This window comes from Narcine bancroftii, chromosome 2, assembly GCF_036971445.1.
Source record: "Narcine bancroftii isolate sNarBan1 chromosome 2, sNarBan1.hap1, whole genome shotgun sequence".
Taxonomy (NCBI): Eukaryota; Metazoa; Chordata; class Chondrichthyes; order Torpediniformes; family Narcinidae; genus Narcine; species Narcine bancroftii.
This window is the reverse complement of record NC_091470.1, coordinates 41,500,104-41,527,030: the sequence shown is the minus strand read 5'-3', so window position 1 is coordinate 41,527,030 and position 26,927 is coordinate 41,500,104. Positions and strand designations below refer to the sequence as shown.

At 39.6% G+C, this 26,927-nt stretch overlaps 2 protein-coding genes across 11 annotated transcripts in view; one reads left to right on the top strand and one right to left on the bottom strand.

The window, feature by feature from the left end:
- The window catches only part of LOC138753429 (MAPK/MAK/MRK overlapping kinase-like), a 139,816-nt gene that overhangs the window by 32,746 nt on the left and 80,143 nt on the right, over window positions 1-26,927 (bottom strand). The window contains exon 13 of one of the 5 annotated variants that reach the window (XR_011351166.1): window positions 8,760-8,942. The exons of 3 other annotated variants lie outside the window; for them this stretch is intronic. The gene's annotated coding sequence lies outside the window, so the exon portion shown is untranslated. The remainder of the gene's footprint in view (window positions 1-8,759; window positions 8,943-26,927) is intronic. One more of the 5 variants, XR_011351167.1, reaches the window with a different exon arrangement.
- The window catches only part of wdr20a (WD repeat domain 20a), a 110,600-nt gene that overhangs the window by 53,007 nt on the left and 30,666 nt on the right, over window positions 1-26,927 (top strand). Inside the window, exon 5 of one of the 6 annotated variants that reach the window (XR_011351164.1) lies at window positions 25,351-26,892. The exons of 3 other annotated variants lie outside the window; for them this stretch is intronic. The gene's annotated coding sequence lies outside the window, so the exon portion shown is untranslated. Of the gene's footprint in view, window positions 1-11,046; window positions 11,064-21,428; window positions 21,446-25,350; window positions 26,893-26,927 lie in introns of those variants that run through there. 2 more of the 6 variants (XR_011351162.1, XR_011351163.1) reach the window with 2 other exon arrangements.

Here is a 26,927-nt window from a genome sequence, read left to right as displayed (position 1 = left end):
AAATATTCTTTCCTCAGAAGCACACACCAGTAACCCTTCAACAAATCCAACTAAGAAAGAAATTTAGCTTTGCTAATTTTATCAATACAGCCATCTATTCTCGGAATAGGATAAGCATCTGTTTTAGTTGCTGAATTAATCTTCCTATAATCTGTATAGAATCTAACAGTTCCATCTGGTTTCGGTACCAGAATACAAGAACTCAAATCTGAGTTCGAAGGCCTAATAATATAATTTCTCAAAATATATTCCACCTGATCCATGAATTTAGTCTTCTGAATGTTTATTCTCTATGGGGTGTTGTTTTATGGGACTTGCTTCTCCTATTTCCACTTCATGATAAATCACTGATGTCCTTTTTGGCACATCAGGAAACAAATTTGTATATTTCAAAATTAATTCTTTCAACTGCATGTTCTTGTGACTTAAGATGGACTAACCTTTCCTCCAAATCTTCCATAATTGCTGAGTTACAGACACACTGGAACCATGGTTTCTTTAAGGTTACCCTCACAAGATTCTGTTTCCATAATCTTATGATCCATAACTTCCTCAACCCTGTCAACAACTAACACCTCTGATACAGATTGTTCTCCACTACCCTTATCCTCATAATAAGGTTTCAACATATTTATATAACAAAGCTAAGTTTTATTCCTTCGATCTGGAGTGTTAACAAATTAGTTAACATCATTCAGTTGATTTAACTATGTATGGTCCAGAAAATATAGCTCTCAAAGGATTGTCGTGTGTTGGAAACAAAATTAAAATTTTACTTCCTGTCTTAAAATTCCTCACTTGAGCTTTCCTGTCAAATAAAAGCTTCATTTTACCCTGAGCCATTTCTGTATTTTCTTGAGCCAAAGTCCACACTTTTTGTTACCCATCTTTAAATTTAGAAACATAAATCAGCAAGTCCAACTGCACATCCTCATTGACCCACTGTTCTTTTATTAACATTAAAAGTCATTTAACCTGATGTCCAACCACAATTTCAAAAGGGCTGATACCTAATGAATCCTGCACAGCCTCCCTTGCTGCAAATAACAATAAATGAATACCTTCGTCCTAATCTTTTCCATTCTTCAGACAATAAATCTTCATCATATTTTTAAGAGCAGAATGAAATCTTTCCAAAGCTCCTTGAGTTTCAGGATGGTATACAGATGAAGTGATTTGTTTTATTCCCAACTCATAAATCAACTGCTGAAATGACCCAGACAAAGTTAGATCCTTGATCACTCTGGATCTCCATAGGTAATCCAAAAACTGTAAAAAATCTTTCCAGAGTGTTTACCATGCTTTTGGCTTTAATAATCCTTAATGGTATAGCCTCTGGAAATCTCGACGCTGTACACATAATTGTTAATAAGTACTGATTCCCAGACTTAGTCTTAGACAGGGAACCTACACAATTCACAATAACCCTAGTGAAAGGTTCCCCAACAACAGGAATAGGTTGCAATGGAGTTAATGGGGGACCCTGTTAGGTTTCCCCACAACCTGACAAAAGTGACATCTCCGGCACCAATTTACAACATCATTCCTCAAACCAGGCCAGAAGAATTCTCAAAATCTTATTCATGGTTTTCTTTACACCAAGATAATGATCCAAAGATGCACTGTGGGCTAGATTTAAAATTTTATTTTGGTAATTTCTAGGAATGACCACCTGATGAATCACCCTCCACTCTTCATTAGCAGGAATATTGTTGTCTCCATTTCCTCATCAACAATTCACCCTTCAAGTAATATCCACAAGCCATTTCTTTAATCTGTTCACTTACTGCTTTGCCCCTCAAGTCCAATAACATGTATCTGTCCACTGTTGCTGAATTAACTCTTTCCTTGACAAAGAGAAGTCCTTACTCTCACAATTACCCTGCTCTTTCAAAACTATTTCAGAAGCACTGGGCAAGTCTCTAACAACTGGATCTTCCTCAGCTCTCATCATTTTCTTAAAGACCTTGTAACAGCACATGCAGGATATATCTCAAAATCCTCTTCAACATCATCCTTACTAGGCTGATTTGTTAATCTCAAAACTGACCCAACTTTATCCTCTGCCAAATCATTCCCTAATAAAAATGAGACACCCTGCATGGGTAACTTTGAAATTACTCCTACTACAACAGGTCCTTTAACTAATTCTGAATTCAGCACTATGTTGTGAAGAGATATTGACTCTACCTCCCCTGTGTCAGTCTTCTGATCAAGAGTTAAAACATTTTCCAAGAACAGTAGCCCAGTATCTCTTAAGAATTTTAATTGGAACCTGTGATTCTCCCTCCTTTACTGAAACCAAGCCTTCTGACACAAAAGGTTTGAAAACATCCATGACATCCTTACCAGGTTTGAAACATCTGCTCTCCTTAAATTCAACTGTCTGAATACATACTTCTGGTAAAAACCTCCTTTTCTCATCTCTTTTCCAATACTAGACAATTCGTATTATCATGACCAGGTTTCTTACAAAAATGACATACAAATCCAGAAGTTCTGTTCTTTCACATCTTACCTTCATCTTTTTTCTTAACATTCTCTCCAGACTTAATTTCAGACTTACTAGTCTGTTCCACATTAACTCTCTGAACAGGTTTACTAGTCTGTTCCACATTAACTCTCTGAACAGGTTTACTAGTCTGTTCCACATTAACTCTCTGAACAGGTTTACTAGTCTGTCCACATTAACTCTCTGAACAGGTTTACTAGTCTGTTCCACATTAACTCTCTGAACAGGTTTATGAATCTGTTCCACATTAACTCTCTGAACAGGTTTATGAATCTGTTCCACATTAACTCTCTGAACAGGTTTACTAGTCTGTTCCATATTAACTCTCTGAACAGGTTTACTTGTCTGTTCCACATTAACTCTCTGAACAGGTTTACTAGTCTGTTCCACATTAACTCTCTGAACAGGCTTACTAATCTGTTCCACAATAACTCTCTGAACAGGTTTACTAGTCTGTTCCACATTAACTCTCTGAACAGGTTAATTAATCTGTTCCATATTAACTCTCTGAACAGCTTTATTAATCTGTTCCACATTAACTCTCTGAACAGGTTTATTAGTCTGTTCCACATTAACTCTCTGAACAGGTTTACTAGTCTGTTCCACATTAACTCTCTGAACAGGTTTACTAGTCTGAAATGCATTTTTGTGAATTAAGGCAAATTCGTCCGCTAATCTAGCCGTTTGCTAACACATCTCCACATCTCTCTCATCCAGGTATAATTTAATCTCATTTGGAACACACCTTTTAATTTCCTCAATAAATATTTATTCTCACAATCTGTCAAAATCTTTATTTATTCCTTTTGAGGAGTACCAACGGTCAAAACATACAGATATTCCCAGAGAAAAATCCATATAAGATTGATTCCATGTTTTCACCAAATTCCTAAATTTTTGTCGATATGCTTCTGGAACCAAATCATACGCTTTCAATACAGTTTGTTTAACAGTATCATAATTTGTCACTTGCTCTGTAGTCAGACTAGAGTGTGCTTTTCCTTTCAATACACTTTGGAGCATAAGAGGCCATTTTTCTTTTGGCCATCTTGAGCTCTCAGCAACCTTTTCAAAAAGCTGAAAATATGTATCTAAATCTCCTTCATCTAAAGGTTTACCTCTCTACTAGCCAAAAACCTCTCCCCAGGAGTTAAAGCCTCAATTCTCTTACTTCCCTCCATTTCAATTTTTAACTTCTCAAATTGAAACTGTCTGTCACTTTCAATCTTTTCCAAGTCATATTTTCTTTGTCTTTCATTATCCTCCCTCCATTTTTCAGCTTCCTCTCACTCGTATTTCTTCTGTTTTTCAGTTTCCTCTGCCTCGTGTATCCTCTGTTTTTCAGCCTCTTCTCTTTGTTTTTCAATTTGGTCTGCCTCATATTGTTGTCTCTGCACCTCAAAATTCAGTTTCTCTTTCCTCTTCCACCCTCAGTTTCTCCAACTCAGATTGCAATTCAGAAGATCTATCCTCTGGAAAATTATCTAAGTCTTTCTCAACAAATTTTCCCTCACCTATATGATAGTTCACAATAATCCTCTGTATTTGTACTTTCCTCATCCAGTGCTTGACTTCAGTCAGGTTCTTCTTTCTTTGGCTTGGCTTCGTGGACGAAGATTTATGGAGGGGGTAAAAAGTCCATGTCAGCTGCAGGCTCGTTTGTGGCTGACAAGTCCGATGCGGGACAGGCAGACACGATTGCAGCGGTTGCAAGGGAAAATTGGTTAATGCCTTAGAAATAACAATCAGTTCCTCTTTTCTCTTGCTCTGCAGCGCTGCAGGTGATGGTTGTGACAAAAATGCATCAACACCCATTGCTGCTGTTTTCCCATAACCAAGCTTTAAATTAGCTTGAAAAAAAAAACAATTAACTAATAAATCACAAAAACTCCAATGTTCAATCCAAACAGACAAGCCCCCAAAAATGTTATGACCCCAAAGGACCCCAAAACCCAGCTGCTGTCTTATTCACCAAGACAAATGGTTACTTAAACAGTTGCTTTTAATTATCTTTAAACATGAAAACAGAATCACACTTTAACTTATCACTATTGACTTAACTAACCTAACTTAAACTCATTCTAATTCTAAGCATGCTTGTATGTAATGTGTGTGTAAGTTCAGAAATGTTCTTGGATTCACAGTCCAATCTCACTTCTCATTCGTTCAAGTTCACTAGTTGCACGCAATTCTTAGACTGTGCACAGCATTTAACATTTATTAAATTTACCAGGCTTTGGTGCTTGAAAGGTAAATGCTTACCACTCAGGAAGGTTCTTGCCGGTTTTCAGAGAGAGATTTGTTGTCCTCTGGACACCCACAATTGATTCCTTTTTAATCAGCCACTTCAGTGTCTTGCTGAAGAAACTTGCTCCCTCAGGGTTCTCCAGATGATAACCTCTTTCTTTCAGGTCACCACAGTGTGTCTTTTTGTTTCTCTTATTGCAAGTGATAATAATTATCTCTTATTGCAAATGATAATAAGTGATTGCAAGTCCTAAATAGAATAACACCTAGTGTCGCCGAAAATGTTCTCCCAGAATCACAGTGCGACTTTCGTGCAAACAGAGGAACTACTGTCATGGTCTTTGCCCTCAGACAGCTCCAAGAAAAGTGCAGAGAACAAAACAAAGGACTCTACATCACCTTTGTTGACCTCACCAAAGCCATCGACACCGTGAGTAGGAAAGGGCTTTGGCAAATACTAGAGCGCCTCGGATGCCCCCCAAAGTTCCTCAACATGGTTATCCAACTGCACAAAAACCAACAAGGTCAGGTCAGATACAGCAATGAGCTCTCTGAACCCTTCTCCATTAACAATGGCGTGAAGCAAGGCTGCGTTCTCGCACCAACCCTCTTTTCAATCTTCTTCAGCATGATGCTGAAACAAGCCATGAAAGACCTCAACAATGAAGACGCCGTTTACATCTGGTACCGCACGGATGGCATTCTCTTCAATCTGAGGCGCCTGCAATCTCACACCAAGCCACAAGAGCAATTTGTCCGTGAACTACTCTTTGTAGACGATGCCGCTTTAGTTGCCCATTCAGAGCCAGCTCTCCAGCGCTTGACGACCTGTTTTGAGGAAACTGCCAAAATGTTTGGCCTGGAAGTCAGCCTGAAGAAAACTGAGGTCCTCCATCAGCCAGCTCCCCACCATGACTACCAGCCCTCCCACATCTCCATCGGGCACACAAAACTCAAATCGGTCAACCAGTTTATCTATCTCAGCTGCACCATTTCATCAGATGCAAGGATCGACAACGAGATAGACAACAGACTCGCCAAGGCAAATAGTGCCTTTGGAAGACTACACAAAAGAGTTTGGAAAAACAAGCAACTGAAAAACCTCACAAAGATAAGCGTATACAGAGCCGTTGTCATACCCACACTCCAGTTCGGCTCTGAATCATGGGTCCTTTACCGGCATCACCTACGGCTCCTAGAATGCTTCCACCAGCGTTGTCTCCGCTCCATCCTCAACATTCATTGGAGCGACTTCATCTCCGACATCGAAGTACTCGAGATGGCAGAGGCCGACAGCATTGAATCCACGCTGCTGAAGATCCAACTGCGCTGGGTAGGTCTCGCCTCCAGAATGGAGGACCATCGCCTTCCCAAGATCGTGTTATATGGTGAGTTCTCCACTGGCCACCGAGACAGAGGTGCACCAAAGAAGAGGTACAAGGACTGCCTAAAGAAAGCTCTTGGTGCCTGCCACATTGACCATCGCCAGTGGGCTCATATCGCCTCAAACCGTGCATCTTGGCGCCTCACAGTTTGCCAGGCAGCAACCTCCTTTGGAGACCGCAGAGCCCACCTCACTGTCAAAAGACAAAGGAGGAAAAACCCAACACCCAACCCCAACCAACCAATTTTCCCTTGCAACCGCTGCAACCGTGTCTGCCTGTCCCGCATCGGACTTGTCAGCCACAAACGAGCCTGCAGCTGACGTGGACATTACCCCTCCATAAATCTTCGTCCGCGAAGCCAAGCCAAAGAAGAAGATTGCAAGTGAAACATTAGACAGCCAGTCCTCTCCTCTTGCATGAACCACAAGGGCTTTCACCAGGCTGAACTAAGCCCTCCCAACCCATCTTCCAAATAGGGTTTTCCACCAGCTTGCCAGAATGTCCTGTTGCAGTCCCAGCTGCTCCTGCTGACTGTAAAACTGCAGAACTGATCTGTGTGTGTGTGTGTCTCTCTCTCTGTCTCTCCCTGAGAGAAAGCCTGTTTGACTCTCTCTGCTTGCAAAACCACCTGACCCTCCTAGAACAACAATTTCCACTCCAGATAGTCTGCGGGTCTGACATTCTTTCATCTGTTGTCTTTTCGAGAAGTCTCTTGGGCAATCTCCAAAGCTTTTGCAAATGCTCCTGGCCCCAACATGTCTAGCAGTAGCAGAGCTCCAATATTTTAAATAAGATCTGTTTTAAAGTGTTTGTATGTGACTTACACTAAAAAACCTGCTCCAATTTATCTCCCAAAAACATATCTATATTCCATACAAACATAACATAATCTGTCACAATACTCCATTTGATAAATACAAATTTATTGATGAACATTTTCATAATGGCTACTATTTTATTCAAATATCTCATAAATCTGCTGTGTTTTAAAAACAAATTGTATGGCTGTAATATACCAAGATACTGATACCTGTATATAGTGTGATGGGTTATATTATATTTTATATATATAAATATGTTTTTTAAAAGAGATAGATTGTGTGTGTGGGGGTGGGGGACTTAGTGTAGATTGCCACAAACAGACAAACATTTCACAAAAGTGATCTCAGTTAAAATGTAAGACCTATGCATAGGTGGAAACATCATGACCATAGTGACTTTACAGAAACTTGGAAGAATACCCATGGAGACTTCACAAGTAAGTGTTAATTGGACTGATGCTGTGGAGTAAATGGATTATTGTTTTGAAAGCAACTGATGACCAAGCTGAAGAAAATGATTCAGGTGCTGCAATCTGTCTAGTTGCAGTTTGCTGTTCTAAGAAGGTCATGTGGTTTTGTAAGCAGAGAGAGAGAGAGAGAGAAAAGACCCATCTGGCTTTCTCTGAGAGAGAGAGATAATTCAGTTGGAGTTCTGCAGTGGATTTTGAAAGCTGCAACATGACAAGCTGGCAGCTTGTTGAAGATCCCATTTGGAAGGCAGATTGTGAGTTCTGAGATCAGCCTGGTGAAAACCCTTACAAGAGGAAATGGCTGGCTAGAGTGTTTCACCTGAAATAAGGGAAACAAGAGGAACTCTGTGGTGACCTGGAAGAAGGGGTTCATTTGGAAAACCCTGATGGGGCAAGTTTCTTTGACAAGTTACTGATGCATGGAAATCAGTTTGTGTGTGTTCAATGAGCAATGAATCTCTCTCTGAAACCAACAAGAACCTTCCTGAGCGGTAACCAATTATCTTTAAGCCCCAGAGTCTGGTGAAAATTCATAAATGTTAAATTCTGTGCCCAGAATAAGAATTGCCTGATACCGGTGAACTTGGAGGAGTGAGAAGTGAGATTGGTCTGTGAATCAAAGAACTTTCCTGAACATATACACATTATATACACGTGTGCTGAGAACTAGAAGGGAGTTAAGTTAGGTTAAGTTAATAAGTTGAAGTTTGATCCTGTTTTTATGTTTAAAGAAAATTAAAAGTAACTTTTGTTAAAGTAACCATTTTTCTTGGTGAATTTCTATTGCTGCTGGGTTTTGGGGTCCTCTGGGTCCGTAAGAATTGTAACATCTGTTTTGTTCATTAGCGTGAATGCAAATTGCTTTTTTTAAATGTTGAGACAATCTATAAAGATATTCAATGTAGGAATTTGGCTTAAAATAATTAAAACATTTACATAGTAAAAATTAAATGTATGAAAACACTTTAAAGTAAATATTATGAAATGCAAAGTGAAATTTTACTGTAAAGGTAGTTTAGGACTGATAATTGTGCAAATTCTTACTCAAAGTTGGATCAAAAGAGACTTCTCAGAGGAGCAGCGTTTGTAACTGTTTCCAAATATTAATCACTATCTTCAGTTTTTGAACAGTAAATAAAAAAGCTACTTTTAGATGAACCTATTACAGTTTTAGTTAACAAGTTTGAAAAAAAGCCAATTTTTTTAGATCAACATATCAATACCTTTGATTCTGGTTTTAACAATTTTTTTTCTGGCATCAAATGAATAAACTTTGAGTTAGTGCGTCATTTCATTAAAAACTGAAGTTAAAAAAGGCACAAACCTGAAGTTAGCCAGTAATCCAATGGAGACTTTAAGTATGGGTCTTTTGCAACATTTAAGAAAAATTACAAGAATTATGTCAATTGATACTCTGGAATCGTAATTGTTGTCAGTAACCATCACTTCCTCTTTCTGTAGAAGGTAAATTGAAACATTTTGTTGTAGATTTCTATTGATTTGGAAGCTATAAATGAAATAAAAACTTGAGAATGAAAATACAGCAGTAATTAAATCTGAACTGATTTCTCTGTCATCTAATCTAGAATATAAAAATCATAATACAGTACTAATGCACAAGCTTAAATGTTGGGGGTTTTTATTCTGGGATATCAAAACTATTCATAATTTTACTTCATTACTAATTTTTAAAATAATACATTTTAAGGCTTATAATCAAAAACTTGCCAGCTTGTTTAAATGAAAATACAATAGAACAATATTCTTGGCTTGTGCTCATTACGACAAAGTGAAGTATTTTTCATACCGAAAACAATTTTGTAATCATATATCATACAAATGAAGAGTGCAATAGTTAGATCTGAGACTAGTGTATGGTGTCCTCCATAATGTTTGGGATACTTTTTTTTCTTTTCCCCCTTTGCTCCACAGTTTTAAATTTGTAATCAAATGTGATTAAAGTGTACATTCAAGGTTACTTGTATTCATTTTGGTTTGACTATGTAGAAATTACAGCACTTTTTACACATAGTATCCTTATTTCAGGGCACTATAATATTTGGGATATACCAATGTATGCATATTAAAATAGTCATGTTTAGTACTTTGTGGATAGCCCTTGCATGCAATGACTGCTTGAAGTCTGTGATTCATGACATCACCAGGGCTGAGTATCTTCTCTGGTGATGCTCTGCTAGGCCTCTTCTGCAGCCATCTTCAGCTCCTGCTTGTTTTGGGGTCTTGTTCCGTTTAGTTTTCTCTTCAGCATATTGGAAAGCATGCTCAATTCCATTTGGATAAGGTGACTGACTTGGCCAATCAAGAATTTTCCAATTTTTAGCTTTGAAAAACTCCTTTGTTGCTTTAGCAGTATGTTTGGGATCATTGTCTTGCTATAGGATGAAGCACTGTCCAATGAATTTGGAGACATTTGCTTGAACTTGAGTAAATATTTCTTTTCACCTCAGAATTAATTTTGCTATTGCCATCAGCAGTTACATTAATGAAAATAAGTACGTCAGTCCTCTATGCACATTGTCCTCGACTTGACTTGGGTGGAGAGGAGACAGTTGCCCGCCTCTTTGCTGAATGCAGATTCGCAGAGTGCATGGAGAAGGATACAAGGGTCTTTGTCACGGTTCATCCCCAGTGGCAGCATGACAGAACTCTGATCTAATGGCTGTTCTGGGTGCACACTTGGAGTCAGATATCCAAAAATGCTGGTGGACTAACTCAGTGAAAGACAGAGTTTTGTCTGCCTGAAACCTATTAGTCTTTCAGTCGGTCCGGGAATGTTACTGACAGCTGCCAAGCTGCAGAGTATGTGCTTAGAGACTTGTAGAGGCTTGTTGCAGTCAATACAAAGGCACTGTGGGGAAGGACCACAGTCTAGAGTCCTCCCATTAGCAGGAATTGAGGGGCTGAGACAGAGGAGAAGGCCTTCAACAACAGGGAGGGGGGAGAACCAACTAGGTGACACAGTGGTGGTAATGGGGTATTGAGAGAACCAATGTAACAATGTACATTGAAGAGAAAATATAGATATGATTGACATTGAGTGTAAAAAGACTTGAATGGTTTTCTTGCTTGTAAAAGAAAAATTACTGGGAATAAAGTATATTTTTGGTTTAAAATAAAGTATGCCAGCAATACGTGCCCAGGCCATAACACCCCCAACACAATGTTTTACAGATGAGTTGGTATCTTTGAATTTTGGGCATTTCCTTGATTCCTCCACACTTTTGGTCTCATCTGTCCACAGGACATTTTCCCAGAATTCTATAGGCTCTTTTAAATATTTCTTGGCAAACTGCAATTTGGCTGTCCTGTTTTTGTGGTTAATCATCTTAGTGGTTTTCATCTTTCAGCTTTAGTACGTCTTCTGCAGACAGTATTCATTGACACATCCATGCCTATCTCCTGAAGAGTGTTTCTGATCTGTCGGTCAGGCAGTTGGGGATTCTTCTTCATTAGGATGAGAATTCTTCTGTCATCAGCAGTGGAGATCTTCCTTGGACGACCTGTCTCCTTTCTTCTTAATGATGTTCCAAACAGTTGATTTTGGTAATCCTAAGGTTTGGGAGGTCTCTTATTATTTTATTGTTTTTCAGCCTCCTAATGGGTTCTTTGACTTTCATTGGCACAATTCTAGTCTTCATGAAGAAAAATGGGGCAAATATAGATTCCGAAGGTGATCAAAAGCTTAAAAGCAAGCCTCGCTCTCTTATACCTGCACCAATAAAGCAATTAAACATGCTTGAGTACTCTGTGATGCCAAATGTCCCCAACACTATGATGCCCTGAAATGGGGGAACTATTTATGAAAAATGCTCTTATCACACCTGAACACACCAAAACGTATAGAAATAACCTTGAATAAAATCTGGAATGTGCACTTTAATGATGCAAATTGTTTGATTACAATTTAAATCTGTAGAACACAGAGACACATAAAGGAAACATTATAGATGGCACTGTATTATGCTTAAGGGAGACAATGGGATAAGGGAAGAGTTGGATAGCGTAGATGAAACACAGGCTAAATGATGGGTCAGATGAGCAACAGTGGGTGGAAGACTTTCAAAGGGATTTTGCAGTCCTCAACAAAAGTTTATTCCAGTTAAAAGTAAATGACACAAAACACAGTTTTTGAAAATATTAAAAACTTTTACTCAGGCTAAAGTGAATATAGGTCCCTTGGAAGATGAGAGAAGGGGAATTTAATATTGAGTAATGGAGAAATGGCCAAGGCTTTGACTACTTTCTGTTAGTCTTTATGTTGGAAGATGCATTAAATAGAGATGTGATGGGAGGTAAAGTTGTCAATTCAATGGCTATCTCTAAAGAGGTAGTTGCTGAGCAAACTAGTGGGCCCAAAAAAGTACACGTCCATTTGTCAAATGGAATCCATCTCGGAGTACTGAATTTTAGAGGCATTTGTGATAACTTGTCAAAATTCTCTGGACAGGTCCCGGGGACTAGAAGACAGCAAAAATCATGCCACTGTTTTAAAAAACGATGTAGGTAAAAGGCATGTAACTCTAGGCTTAACATTAGCTTAACATTTGTAGTCAGCAAAGTGTTTGAAACTAACATTAAGGAAAAAATAGCAAGACATCAGAATAGAAATTGTTTTATCAGGGAAACCTGGAATAAATTCAAGCAGGGAAGGTCATGTTTGGAAAAAAAATTACTGGAGTTCTTTGAGGATATTATGAGCGCAAAGCAGCAGATCCAGATAATTTACCTGAAAGGATGCTGAAGGTCTGTGGTGCCCAGCTGATGGAGGTCTTAATGGACATCTACAACATCACACTGAAGCAATACCCAAGATTTCAAGGGAACCACCATCATCCCAATGCTCAATAAAATGTCAATTACAAGACTAAATGACTACTGTCCAGTGGCACCATCTATGATCATGAAGTCTAGTGATATTGGACTGTTCAAGATTGCCTTCCATTAAAACTGGTCCTCAGATGATGCACAATTGCCTTGACCCTCTGCTTTGTCCTGACCCACCTAGAGGACAATGCCTCATACACCAGATTGTTGATCATTGACTTCAGTTCAGCATTCAACACGATCATACCTCAGGTTGGTGGATAAACTCTCCTTGCTGGGACTCAATGCTCCTCTTTGCAACTGGATTCTGGATTTCTTGATGAAAAGACCAAGTCAGTTGGCAGTGACACCCCCAGCCCCATCAGGGCTGTGTGCTGACTCACAACTGCACTGCCAGATTCAGTTCCCACAGAATCATCAAATTTGCAGATGATACAACAGAAGTTGGCCTCATCGGCAACAATGATGAATCACATTACTGAGAGGAGGTTGAAAGGCTTTTAAAATGGTGTGAGAACAACAACCCGAGTATCAGCGTGGAAAAGACAAATGAAATAATTGTGGACTGCAGAAGGACAAAGGTTGATCATTCTCTGCTACACATCAACAGTTCCGTTGTGGAAAGAGTGAAAAGCACAAAGTTCCTTGGCATACAATTAAGGGAAAACCTATCCTGGACTCATGAAACATCCTCAATAATCAGGAAGGCACAGAGGCTGAGGAACTCAAGGCTACCAGCTCCCAACTTGACAACCTTTTATAGGAGCACAATTGAGAGTGTCCTGTCTGGCAGCTTCATATTATGGAATGGCTACTGCAAAGCATCATAGCAGAAGTCTATAGAGGATCATTAAAATAACCAATAAAATCACTGAGGGCCTCCTTTTCCTACATAGATGACATTTACTGGGAGTGTTAAGTATAGGGGCTCAAGAATGGTAGAAGACTGTTTCCATTTAGCACACATTATCTTTAAGCCACTACCATCAAGAAGGTAAAAATAGGAACATCAAAATCAGGACTGCCAGGCTGATGAATAGCTTCTTCCCACAGGCTGTTAGACTGATGAACAATATCTTGTAGCTGTGTAAATTATCCCAAATATTTAATATTTACTTTATTTATGTGATCATTATGTACTGTGTATTGTGTTTTTTTGTGGACTCGTGAGATGCTATTTCGTTGGGTTGCAATATGTACAATCAAATGATAATAAACCTAAACTTGAACCAGATAGACATTGTGTACTTGGATTTCCAAAACGTATTTGATGAGATGCTGCATTAAAGACCTGCGTAAGAATACATGGAGATGGAGGGTAATATATTACCATGGATAGAGGATCCATTAACCAAAGGCAGAGTGTTGGAATAAATAGGTATTTCTCTGTTTGGCAATCAATGGTGAGCAGAGTCCTGCAGGGGTTGGTGCTAGGCCTCTAACTGTTCATGACATATATAAATAATTTGGAAGAGGGGACTGAGTGTAGAGTATTAAGAAGAAAAGCAAATTATGCAGAGAAAGCTGAGAGTCTGTGATGAGATATAATGAGTGGGAAAGGGTTTGAGTACAATATTGGTTTGTGAGGTCTTACACTGATACTTATGTGAAATAATAGATGAATTTTTAAATGGTGAAAGACTGCAGCGTGTTGTTGTGCAGAGAGACTTGGGAATGCTGCTGCAATAGATAATCAAGTCTGTCCTTCATTGCTTGAAGGATTGAATTTAACAGCAGGGAGGTTCTATTGAAATTGTACAAAGTAGAAGTGAGGCTACTCCTGGAATACTGCATACAGTTCTGGTCTATTTGAGGAAAAAAAAGTTTTCAGAAGAGATTACCAGGTTGATTCATGAGATGAGGTTAGTCTATGAGCACTACTCCCTCTAAGATGTGCGCGTGTACGCACGTACACACATGCTGCAACCAGCGCACAAAGGAAATTAAAGTGCACACAAAAGGTTAGTTACTTAAAATAATGTAGTAATTAATAATTATACTTATTGAAAATAATCTCTTAGCTAACTGTTTTCATTAACTAGTCAGTTAAACAAGTAGTTAATCATACTTGTATTATATCAAAACACACCAATATAGTTTTATTAGCCATGAGAAATTAATATTGAAACAATTTCAAGGTTACATTTGCACAAGCATTCAATCCACACATACATTTGTCACAGGAAAATAAATAGCATAACATAATTTTTGCACACACTGACCACTAAAAATTAGAAAGAACATTGCTTATGAGAGACATTGAGTCATCTGAGACGATATTTGCTGGAATTCAGAAGAATGATAGGACCATATACATACAGTTATGTAGAAAAGTTTGAAAGGAAATGGGTAATGATAGTTGTTTCCACTCACAGGTCAGTCTAGAGCAAGGGGTCATGAATGGCCTCAAGAGTAGGGGGAGTAGATTAAGGACTGAGATGAGGAGGAACTGCTTTTACCAGAGAGTAGTGAATATGTGGAATACTCTGCCCAAGGAAACAGTAGAGGCTGGCTTGGCAAATATATTCAAGACAGAGATGGATAGAGTTTCACCTAATAGGGAAATTAAGGGTGATGGGAAACAGACACTTGAGTGGAACTTATTGAATGGTGGAGCAGGCTTGATGTGCCAAATGACCTAATCCTTCTCCTATTTCTTATATTATCATAGTTGGCTGTGATACATATACCAAGATATCAGGATATTTTACTGAGTTGTGATTTAGTTTTGCCATGATTCTTCATGAATCCTGAACATTACATCATAACTTAAAGTTCCACAACAATTTTTGGTGCTTGTTTTTTTCAATAAAGTACAGGCCTTTTACAACCCTGCATCCCTACACCAAGATTAGTACACCATTGAGCCTGATTTCAACATCTTTCTCATCTTTGCTAATCCTTGCTCCTCCCAATGTTTTGATGTTATTTTGAACATTGAGAGTATCAACATTTTCAATGGTGAGCACATATAAAACTAACCTATCTATCTTCTACTTTGCAGTATGAGGAGAAAAGTTGATGACCAAAGACACAGTCAATTTAAAAGATAAAAAAGTGGAAGGACGTAAATAGGTTAATAAAATCTCAGATGAACTTATCAGTGACTTTATTTCTAGTTTTCAGCCAAATCCTTGTAAAACTTGATTTCCCAATAGTCCAAAAATTCACTTAAGCCTTGAATGTAAGAAATAACTCTCAGCAAAGAATGCCAAATACATGCAATTGTGAGAAACAAATTCTAATTTTTCCTCAAAACAGACCACCCTTCGTCTTGAAATAATTTCACCAGATTGTAGATTCCTTCACCCTTCGTCCTCCATTTTGTTTTCAATATAATTAGACCTATAACTTTATACAATTGTAATCCTTATTACAATTAACATATCTGACCTTCAACATAATACTTTTGTGTTGATAATAATGTGACCAGAAGAGACAAAATTATAAATATTAGAATGCAAGAGACTAAAAGTGGAAAATTGTATAAAGTACATGGTAATGTTTATGTACTCTGGTGGAACATGGTATTGCGGGCACTTACCCCATTGAGCTGGGCAGGCTGGCCCACCTGGAGAACCAGTAGCCCTCCGTCCAAGATCCAAAATAATGGCCGAGAACCCAAGTCTCCTCCCCCATACCTGCCCTTGGACTTGAGCTAGCAGCATGCTGAGGCATGCTTGGATCTTTAGATCAATAAAGCCTTTGGCCCTTACTTCATGTCTGTGAGAGGTCATTGATCACGCTACAATTTATTGATCTAAAATTTTAAGTGCCATGGACAAGATGATTTGGTTGGAGAAGCTGGAGATCAACTCCAAAGACCCAGAGGCCTCCGTGAAATTTGACATGGGCTACACTGCTTGAAGGCCCTCATGAGGCACCACAAAATCACAGCAGACAGCGACGAGTATGACCTACTATTCACAGTGGTAGGCCATCATGTGTACCAACTGATCTGCGATTGCACAGGGAATGAAAAGGCGATGGAGTGCCAAGGAACACCATGTATGCGTGCTTCTAGCTTTGCTCCCGATGCCAAGGCTCAGGTGAGTCAGTCAACGAGTTTGTGCGGGCCATGCAGGAGTTGGTGTGAGATTGCAGGTGCTGGGATGTGACGGCAGCGGAGTACCAGGAGGAGCTCATCTGCAACAGGGTGGTTGCTGGGTTCTGCTCCTAACACATCATGAACAACTCCTGGAGAAGGGTGACAAGTCCCTACATGAGATCATGCAGATGGACTGGGCCATGGAGATGGCCAAAAAGAATGTGGAGGCCTACGCCGTAGGCCCTCAGATATGCAGAATGGGTGGCGCCATCTTGGGATTTTGGGCCCTTCCCCCTAACGACTGCCACAATTGCCGAGAGCACAAGGTGCAACTACTGTGGGCAGAGCAAGCATCCCCAAAAGTATTGTCCTGCATGACTGCCAGCGGAAATGGCACTATGAAAGGGTATGCCAATTTAAGCTACCCGCAAGCAGTGCCGCCTGCAGCTTGGAACCTGCGTCGCCACTGTGGCTCAAGCAGCTTCAGTCATCACTTCTGGTTGTGGGGAACTGAACTTCCGGGCCAATGGCACCACAAGGAGGGACGTTACTGCCGGCTTCACTTCTGGGCCCCACCATGTGCAATCCAAGGTGGCGGCCATATTCATGATCTCCAGGGCGATCATCTTGGTGGCCGCTGACTCAACAACACAGCAGCAGTGGGCCAGACAGCGAACCGATGTTAGCCTCAATCATCTTGGACGAGAATCAAACACACCAGCTGGGATGGTCCATGATGAATATAGAGGTAAACGGTCACACCACAGGTTGCCTGTTCGACAAGGGGAGCACTGAGAGTTTCATACACCTGTGCACCGCCGAATGCTACTTCCTGACCGTGTCCCCTGTGAAGTGCCTGGTAGCACTAGCCTCCGAGTCCCTCTCGACAGAAATGCACGGGATGTGCTATGTGAACCTAACCGTAAGGGGGATGAAATACAAAAATTTCAGACTGTTGGTGATGCTCCATCTCTGCGCCCCTGCCATTTTGAGATTGGATTTCCAGTGCCAGTTAAAGGGGTACTCTGCAGTTTAATGGCCCCCATCCCCCGCTCACAGTCATGAATGACCAGTTCTGGGAGGACCTGCCCCCCTCCCTTTTGGAGAGGTCCGATCACACACCTGGAGGTGGGGCAGTGCTATGCACTTGTGGCCTGGCCACACTATAGGTCCCGTTCCAAGTGGAGAGTGATGCCTCCAACTTTTCCCTGGCCGCCACACTGAATCCGGTAGGCAGGCTGGTGGCATTTTTTTTCGTGCACCCTGCAGGGCCTTGAATGCAGGCATTCTGCCTTGGAGAAGGAGACACAGGCTATAGTGGAGGTGGTGTGTTATGAGCCCCAAAGGACCCCAAAACCCAGAGCAATAGAAATTCACCAGGACAAGTAGTTACATAAACAATTGTTTTTAATTATCTTTAAACATGAACACAGAATCAAACTTTAACTTATCTCAATGAACTTAACCCCCTTCTAATTCTAGACGCACATGTATGTGATATGCATGTAAATGTAAGAAAAGTTTTTTGGTTCACAGTTCAATCTCACCTCCTTCATCCAAGTTCTCTGGTTGCAGGCAATTTTTATACTGTGCACAGAATTTAACATGTATAAAGTTCACCAGGCTTTGGTGCTCTAAAGGTAAATGTTTTACTGCTCAGGAAGATTCTTGTAGGGTTTGCAGAAAGAGATTTGTTGTTCCAGGATTTCCACAACTGAGGTACCACCACTAGTCACCCCAATGTCTTACTGATGAAACTTGCTCCATCAGGGTTCTCCAGATGATAACCTCTTTCTTTCAGGCCTCCACAGAGTTCCTTTCTGTTCCCCTTATTCCAAGAGAAACATCAGACGAAGGGCGTGGCAAGATGGCGTAGAGGACAGATTTTCGATTCTAATCCTCCCCAGCCAGTTTTTTTAAGTAGCTGTTTTTAAACTTTAATTTAAGTATATAAACGCTTTAATTCTGTTTCTAAGTATATTAGTTGTCTATAATAGCGGCTAATATTAAAAAATCTAAGGTTCAACTACAGGAAAAACTACTTTTTAAAAGTGCTGAAGAACTGAGGCCTACCTGTCCAGCTGGAACCACGGAGTTGCCGTCGGGAGCCTCCAAGCCGCAGAGAACTCCAGCCAGGTTGAATATTACACCGACGCTGGTCTTTTCCCCGCAAGATGGCGCCAGTTTGTTAAAGAAACCGATTGATGACCCACACATTCGCAAAATCGGGCATGTGGGTGATCTGAAGGAACAAAGAGCGCTGCTGTTGGGGGAGCGCAGGAAGGCGCTGGAAACCGCACCTGCGCAGCCACTGGCTCTGCCGGGCATGCGCGATGCTTCCAGGGTCCACAATCTGATGGAACGTGTGTGGACTGTGGGGGGGCCCAAGCAGCGGCGCCCCGATATGGTTGGGGCGCCGTTGTCGGGTGTCCAAACGCGCAGCCGCACGGGGAAAGTCTTGACAATGATGGGTCAAGAAGAGGACTTACCTTATACGGCTAGTTCACAGGAACAACTGGAGGAGGAGCTTGAAGAAGGTACGTCTCGAGGTGTGGCACTGGAATCCGGACTAAACTCTATTTTTTACTGTGTTGGAAGGGATTGCCTATTATATGGATACTATGTCTCATCAAATGACCCAAATGCAATCTATAATGTCTGAAGATTTATCTACGCTTAAGAGAGATGTTAATAAATGCCTTAATTCAGTAGATGTGGTACAGGAGAATTTAAAAAAAATTTGAGACAGCTTTTTCTGAATGTAAAGACCAAGTTCAACGTAATAAAGAAAAAATAGAAAAAATGGAAGATTCGTTCATGGATTGGGGAATTCAGAAGAGAGAACTATTTTTAAAAATTGATTCATTGGAAAATCGAACCCAGAAAAATAATGTAAAAATTGTGGGCCTTCCGGAAGATATTGAAGGTGCAGATCCAATAAAATTTTTTAAGGATTGGATCCCTGAGATGTTAGGTAAAGAGCCCTTTCCGGGTGGTTTGGTACTGGAAAGGGCACATAGACCATTGAGGAGGAAACCGTTACCGGGTCAACCATCACAAGCAGTGTTAATTCGGTGCTTGAATTATCAGGATAGAGAAATGATTTTACGGTTGGCGGGACAGAAGGGAAGACAAAGTCAAACCCAATGATAATTCAGAACAATAGAGTTTTTTTAAATGCTGATTTGAGTCAAGAAATTATCAGACGTCGACGTGAGTTTAATTCGGCTAAAGATGTGCTGTGGCGGAAAGGATATAAATTTGCTTTTCGATATCCTGCTGTCTTGAAGGTTTTTTATGGCAATTATCAATCTCAATTTTTTTAGAATGATCACAATGCATTGGTTTTTGCTAATTCGTTACCAGATCTACATGGTCGGGGAAGAATCTCACCGTCCACACCTAAAAGAAGGGCCAATGGACATGGAAATGGACAGAATGGAAAGAATGGGAAAGATGGGGAAAAAAGTGGCTTTGACACACAGTCCTAGTGATGTTGAAGATTCGAATCAATCTTTGGGACTGGAGTCCCAGCACTGAATATATTAATGATGTTGAATTACATTATTATATATATTGTATTTCTGGCTGGGGGGAGGTGGATGGCACTAATATCTTTGATAGTCATTTGCCACTGGTGGGGTGATCCACACCCAGTTTTTTAGGGAATTACTACTTTTGGGTGTTTTTTTTTCTTTTTTGGGGGGGGGAATTAATTGTATTCCTTTTCATATTAACTTTTTTTATAATATTAGGGGAGGGAGAGTAGATTTGTTTATTAACAGGAGAGCATTTTTTTATTACATACTTATATTGATAGTTTATTAAAATGTCTAGTTTGAAGTTTGCAACTTTAAATGTTCAGGGATTAAATAATCAAATTAAGTGAAAGCTAGTTTTATCTTATATTAAGAAAATGAAAATTGATATTGCTTTTTTACAAGAAACACATTTGACTGAAAAAGAACATTTGAAATTGAAAAGAGATTGGATTGGTCATGTTTTTTCTTCTTCATTTAACTCTAAGGCAAAAGGTAGAGTAATTTTAGTTTCATAAGAATCTATCTTTTGAGTTACAGAATGTAGAGGGGAATGCTGGGAGGGGTTTAAAAGTGGACTGTAAAATCTTTAATGAACTTTGGACCTTACTTAATATCAATGCACCTAATGTAGATGATGAATGTTTTAATTCAGACACTTTTTTGTTATTAAGTCAAGCTAATGAAAATATTCTAGTTGGGGGAGATTTGAATTGTGTTTTGGATCCATTGATGGATAAATCTCCAAAATGTATCAGAAAATCAAAGATGGTGATACAAATTGGGGCTTTAATGAAAGACTTAAATTTGGTAGATATTTGGAGAAGGATTAACCCTAGAGAAAGATTTTTCCTTTTATTCTTCTAGGCATGATTCCTTTTCTAGAATATATATTTTTTAATATCGGCACATTAACAGAGAAAGGTATTGCAGACAGACTATAAGAGTGGAGTAATATCCGATCATTCTTTATTAATTTCTTCTTATGAAAATTTGGAGGTGATATGTCCATCTTATAGATGGAGGTTTAATACAATGTTGTTGAAAAAACCTGAGTTTGTTGCTTTTGTTAAGAAACAGATTGATTTTTTTCTTAATGGAAAATGTTAACTCTGTTCAAAGTAGATTTGAAGTATGGGATGCGTTAAAGGCTTATTTAAGAGGACAAATAATTAGTTATGCTACTAAAGTTAAGAAAGGGTATATGGCTGAAAGTATTAAATTAGAAAAGCAGATTGATGAACTGGAGAAGGAATTTCAGAAGGGAGTGACAGAAGATCAGAAGATAGCTTTGACTAGATTGAAATTGCGATATAATATATTACAGACTTATCAATTTGAATGTTTACTTAATCGAACCAAACAACAATATTATGAGTAGGGTGAGAAGGCGCATAAAGTTAAAGAAAGAGCAGTGTTCAAGGGTCATTAATGCTGTTAAAAAGAATTCAACAGTTACCTATAAACCTCAGGAAATCAATGAACTGTTTTATTCATTTTATAAAAATTATATACTTCTGAGGGGGGAAACAGGATAATGGATCTATTGATTCTTTTTTAGCTACATTAAAGTTATCAGCATTAGATGAAGAGGATATTATAGATTTAGAAGTTCCGTTCACAGACCTAGAAATTAAGACCGCTATGATGGAAATGCCAAATGGTAAGTCACCAGGCGATGACGGGTTTTCGGTCAAATTTTATAAAGATTTTAATGAAGTTTTATCCTCGGTGTTTGGGGAGGTATTACAACAAGTGACTGAACATTATGAGTTACCAGAATCTTGTTCTAGTGCTTTAATTACTGTAATTCCAAAGAAAGATAGAGATCCATTAAAGGTATCTTCGTATAGACCTATTTCTTTATTGAATGTGGACTATAAAATAATAGCAAAATTGTTAGCGAATTGGCTTGCTAAATATTTACCTAAATTGATACATGTAGATCAAACAGATTTTATTAAAAATAGACATGCTTCAGATAACATTCTTCGATTAATTAGTTTGATCAATGCATACCGACGGCAGCCCAACCATCCAATGGTGGTTGCACTTGTTGCGGAAAAAGCTTTTGATAGGGTCGAATGGAATTTTTTATTTAAGGTCTTGGAAAAGTTTAAATTTGGCCCCTTTTTTATTGGCTGGGTTAAAGCTTTATATACAAACTCGACTGCTAGGGAGGTGAAAAATGGACAGGTTTCGTCGTCATTTAAATTAACACATTCTACTCGACTGGGTTGTCCATTGTCACCAGCCCTGTTTGCACTGGTCATTGAACCGTTGGCTCAATTAATATGGCAAAATGAGCAGATACAAGGGATGAGAGTTCTGGACGAAGAGTACAAGATTAATTTATTTGCAGATGATGTTTTGATATATTTAACAAATCCGGAACAATCTTTGCCGCATTTACGGGAATGTTTATTACAGTATGGATCATTATCTGGGTATAAAGTTAATTGAGATAAAAGTGAAATTTTACCAGTAGGTGAAGGAGATTATTTAGTTTATAAAAATGTTATTAATTTGAAATGGACGGATAAAATTAAATATTTAGGAATAATTGTGAATACTGAGTATCAATCTTTATATAAATTAAATTATCTACCATTGTTGAAAAAGATAAAAGCAGACTAAATTAAGTGGAAAAACCTTCCGTTAACTTTAATTGGTCGGGTTAATTGTATTAAAATGACTATTTGTTTCAATCAATATCATGTTTTCTTACCAGGAACTTTTTCCAGGATTGAAATAAAGTCACTAGGGAATTTCTATGGAAAAGTTAATTACCAAGGGTGCATTAAATAAGCTTACTTGGAAGTATGCATTAGTTGGATTGCAATTACCTCATTTTCAGAATTATTATGAAGCAGCCCAACTTAAATTTATTAGTGGTTTGATGGATTTGGATCGACCTCCAAGTTCAGCTAAAGTTGAGATGGCATGTATTTCTGAAACTGCAGTACATCAATTTATATTTCGGTGGAATATAGATTTATTACGGGAATATAATGTGCCAATATCAAGACATCTATTGATGTTATGGACAAAAAAGAATAAGATTATCGGATCAAAAGGTAAATTATCTATTTTAACACCATTATATAATAATCAACGTATTCCATTTTCATTACCTAATAGTCATTTAAAGAATTGGGACTTTAAGAGTATTAAAATATTGTAGGATTGTTTTGTAGAAGGTCAATTTCTTTCTTTTACTCAATTGAAAGAATGTTTTGATATTGCTGAAGCTTCTTTATTTGTTTATTATCAACTTCGGTCACTGGTTAAAAAAAAATGTATGGTAGAGAGATGATTTTACCCGTATTGTCGGAGTTCGAGTCTTTGATTTCTTCTATGCCTAAAAATGGCTATATTTCTGTTATGTATCAAGTATTACAAGATAAGCTCTTTCCTGACGGTGGCTGAGGGACGTGGAGTTGCTGATGCTTGTTAAACATCTCCTTCCCGGCCACCGGGTGCCAGAAGCTGATTGAGGTGGATGATGAGCGGAAACTGCGCACCTTTTATGAGAAGCGAATGGCCACTGAGGCTGCTGACTGTTTGGGAGATGAGTGGAAGGGGTAACATTGTCCGAGTCAGTGGTGGCAATGACAAGCAGGGCTTCCCCATGAAACGGGGTGTCTTGACTAATGGTCGTGTTTGTCTGCTGCTCAGCAAGGGGCATTCCGGTTATCACCCAAGAAGGACTGGTGAGCATAAATGCAAATCTGTCCGAGGATGCATTGTTGATGCTAATCTCAGTGTCCTGAATTTGGTTATTATTAAGAAAGGTGAGAACGATATCCCTGGACTTCGACAACACGATACCCCGCCGTCTTGGACCCAAGAGAGCAAGCAAAATTAGCAAGTTGTTCAATCTGTCCAAGGAGGATGATGTGTGGCAGTATGTTGTGAGAAGGCTTGTAAACAAAGAAGGTAAAAAGCCTAGAACTAAAGCCCGCAAGATTCAGCGTTTAGTAACTCCCCAAGTTCTACAGCACAAACGTAGACGTATTGCCCTGAAGAAACGTTGTACTCAGAAGAACAAGGAGGCAGCAGCAGAATATGCCAAACTTCTGGCCAAGAGGATGAAGGAAGCTAAAGAAAAACGCCAGGAACAAATTGCAAAGAGGTGTCGTCTTTCTTCATTGATGGTCTCAACATCTAAATCTGAATCTAGCCAAAAGTAAAAATATTGGTTGGATAAACAAATTAGAGGTTTTGTTGAAAAATCAAAAAGAAATATTACAAGATAATATGGACAAGTTGGAATGGGAGAAATCTAAGCTTAAATGGGAAAATTACTTAACTTTTGTTTTTCCTGAAGACTACTAGATGGATATGTGTTATGACAGTGTTACTAGATTGACGAATCTACGATATGGAATGGTTAATTATAACTTTTTGCATCAGTTATATTTAACTCCTGAGAAATTGAAAAAATATGGCTTTATTAATTCAGATTCCTGTTTTATGGTATGGGTGTTGGAATTTTTTTACATGCTGTTTGGTCCTGTATGTATGTACAAATGTTTTGGGAAGAAATTAAGTTAATTTTGGAAAAATTGTATAAGTTTAAGTTACCATTAGATCCATCTGCTTTTTTATTGGGTTATGTGATTTCTTTAAAGGGAATGGGGCTGGATAAATTCCAAATTGCATTTGTATACTTAGTGTTGTCTGCAGCTCAAAAATGTATAGCAAGTACATGGAAGGATAATACAGTGATTAATATAATACAATGGCAGAATGAAATGAAAGCTTGTATTGTTATGGAAAAAATTACATATGTTTTGCATGATAATTATTCTTTTTTGTTAATAAGTGGTCATGATATTTGGAATATATGCATTTAGATGTACCTTGATTTATTTTATTTTTAGTTTTTCTTTATATATTTCTTTGGCTCTCCTTAAGAAAGCTGGCTGAAGGGGTAGGGGGGGTGGGGTTTCTTTTCTTTCTATATATATAAAGTTTTGTTGTGAAGTGTATTCAGTATGTTTACCAATAATTTTTCAATAAATAAAGTTAAAAAAAAAACATCCAGCCATCAACAAGCTTCTCCTGCTTGCTTCAGCTGTCTGTCTGTCTCTCTCCAACTGCCAGAAAGCCCATGTGACACTCTCATTTGCAAAACCCCTGACCTTTTCCAGCAAACAATAGGAGTTAGTCTTCTCGGTCAAGTTGTTGTCTTTAGGTAAACAAAAACCCAGGAGTGACCTTTCTTCCACTCTCTCAAAACCCTTGCAAAAAGCTTTTTACAGTCGGAGTGTCTCCTGCTTGCTGCTTTAATGACGTCATTTCAATTAGCACCTACTTGTGAAATGTACACAGCATTCTCCATAGTTTCTGTAAATTCACTGAATATGAATTCTTCAATATTTCAAATAAGATCTGTTTTAAAGTGTGTGTATGCAGTGTGTGTATGCATGTAACTTACTCTAATTTTACCAATTTATCTTCCAAATATTCTATTACAGGGAGCACTGCAGGCACTACTTGGCCGGCAGGCCTTTCACCCTGCTGACGGACCAGAGAGCCGTCGCCTTTATGTTTAATAACAAACAGCGGGCAAAATTAAGAATGACAAGATCATGCGGTGGAGAATTGAGCTGTCCACATATAATTACGAGATCTTGTACCAGCCGGGTAAGCTCAACGAGTCCCCCAATGTGCTGTCCAGAGGAACGTGTGACAGGGTGCTGGCATGCCCTCCACGAGAGCCTCTGCCATCCCAGGGTCATAAGAATCTACCACTTTGTGAGAGCATGTAACCTTCCCTACTCGGTGGAGGAAATCAAAGAGCTGACACGCAATTGGCTGGTCTGTGCAGAATACAAGCCGCAGTTTTACAGGCCAAAGAGAGGTCCACCTCATCAAAGCCACTCGCCTCAGTATAGACTTCAAGGGGCCCCTCCTGTCCACAAACCAGAACAGCTATTTTCTGAACATTGTGGACATTCCCTGCCCAGATATGACCACAACCACGGTAATTAAAGCACTCCGCACCATATTCACTTGTTCGGGTACCCCATGTATGTGCATAGTGACTGGGGTTCAGTCTTCATGAGTGAGGAGCTGCATCGTTTCTTCCTCTTCAGGGATATAGCAACAAGTAGAACCACCAGCTACAATCCCCGAGGGAATGGCCAGGTAGAGAGGGAAAATGACACCATTTGGAGGTCAGTCCTGATGGCCTTAAAGGTGAGAAGGATGAATGTGTCCCAGTGGCAAGAGGCACTTCTGGAAGTGCTGCATGCCACCAGGTCCCTACTCTGTGCAGCTACGAATCCAATGCCTCATGAACGATTGCTCTTCTTTCCAAGGAGGTCAGCATCAGGAACCACACTGCTGGTCTGGTTAATGGTCCGGAAGCATATTAGGACCCACAAGTCGGACCCACTGGTGGAGGAAATGCACTTCCTGCATGCGAACCCCTAGTATGCACTGGTAAGGTACCCAAATGGATGGGAAGAAAGTGTTCATTTGGGATCTGGCTCAAGCAGGAATTCCAGTGTGGGAGGTGCAGCCTATACCCTTGGGCAGCGACCACCTGGCCCCAGGGACCACCCAGGATGAGGGCATAAAGATCCCACCCCAAGCACGTCCCCAAAATGTTTCCCCCCGCTGGAGGTTACGAACTAACCACCCGACTCCCATGGACCTGGGAGACATGGACACAGCTCAGCCCTCCGTCAGCCAGCCCAGTGATTGAGCCATTGGGCCACTGGAGCAAGAGGTACAGTCAATTGGTCTGCGGAGGTCCCAACGATGTAAAACCACTGGAGAGACTAAACCTGTGAACATTATTGTGCAACTCATGGACCGTAAAGACAGTGCCCCACATCACCCTGCCAGAGTGATGAATGTGGTGGAACATGGTATTACGGACACGTTCCCCGCTGAGCTGAGCAGGCTGGCTCGCCTGCGGAATTGGTAGCCCCTCCCCCTAAGACCCCTAATAAAGGCCGAGAGCCCAAGTCTCCTCCCCTATACCTGCCCTTGGACTTGAGCCAGCAGCATGCTGAGGCATACTTAGATCTTTAGATCAATAAAG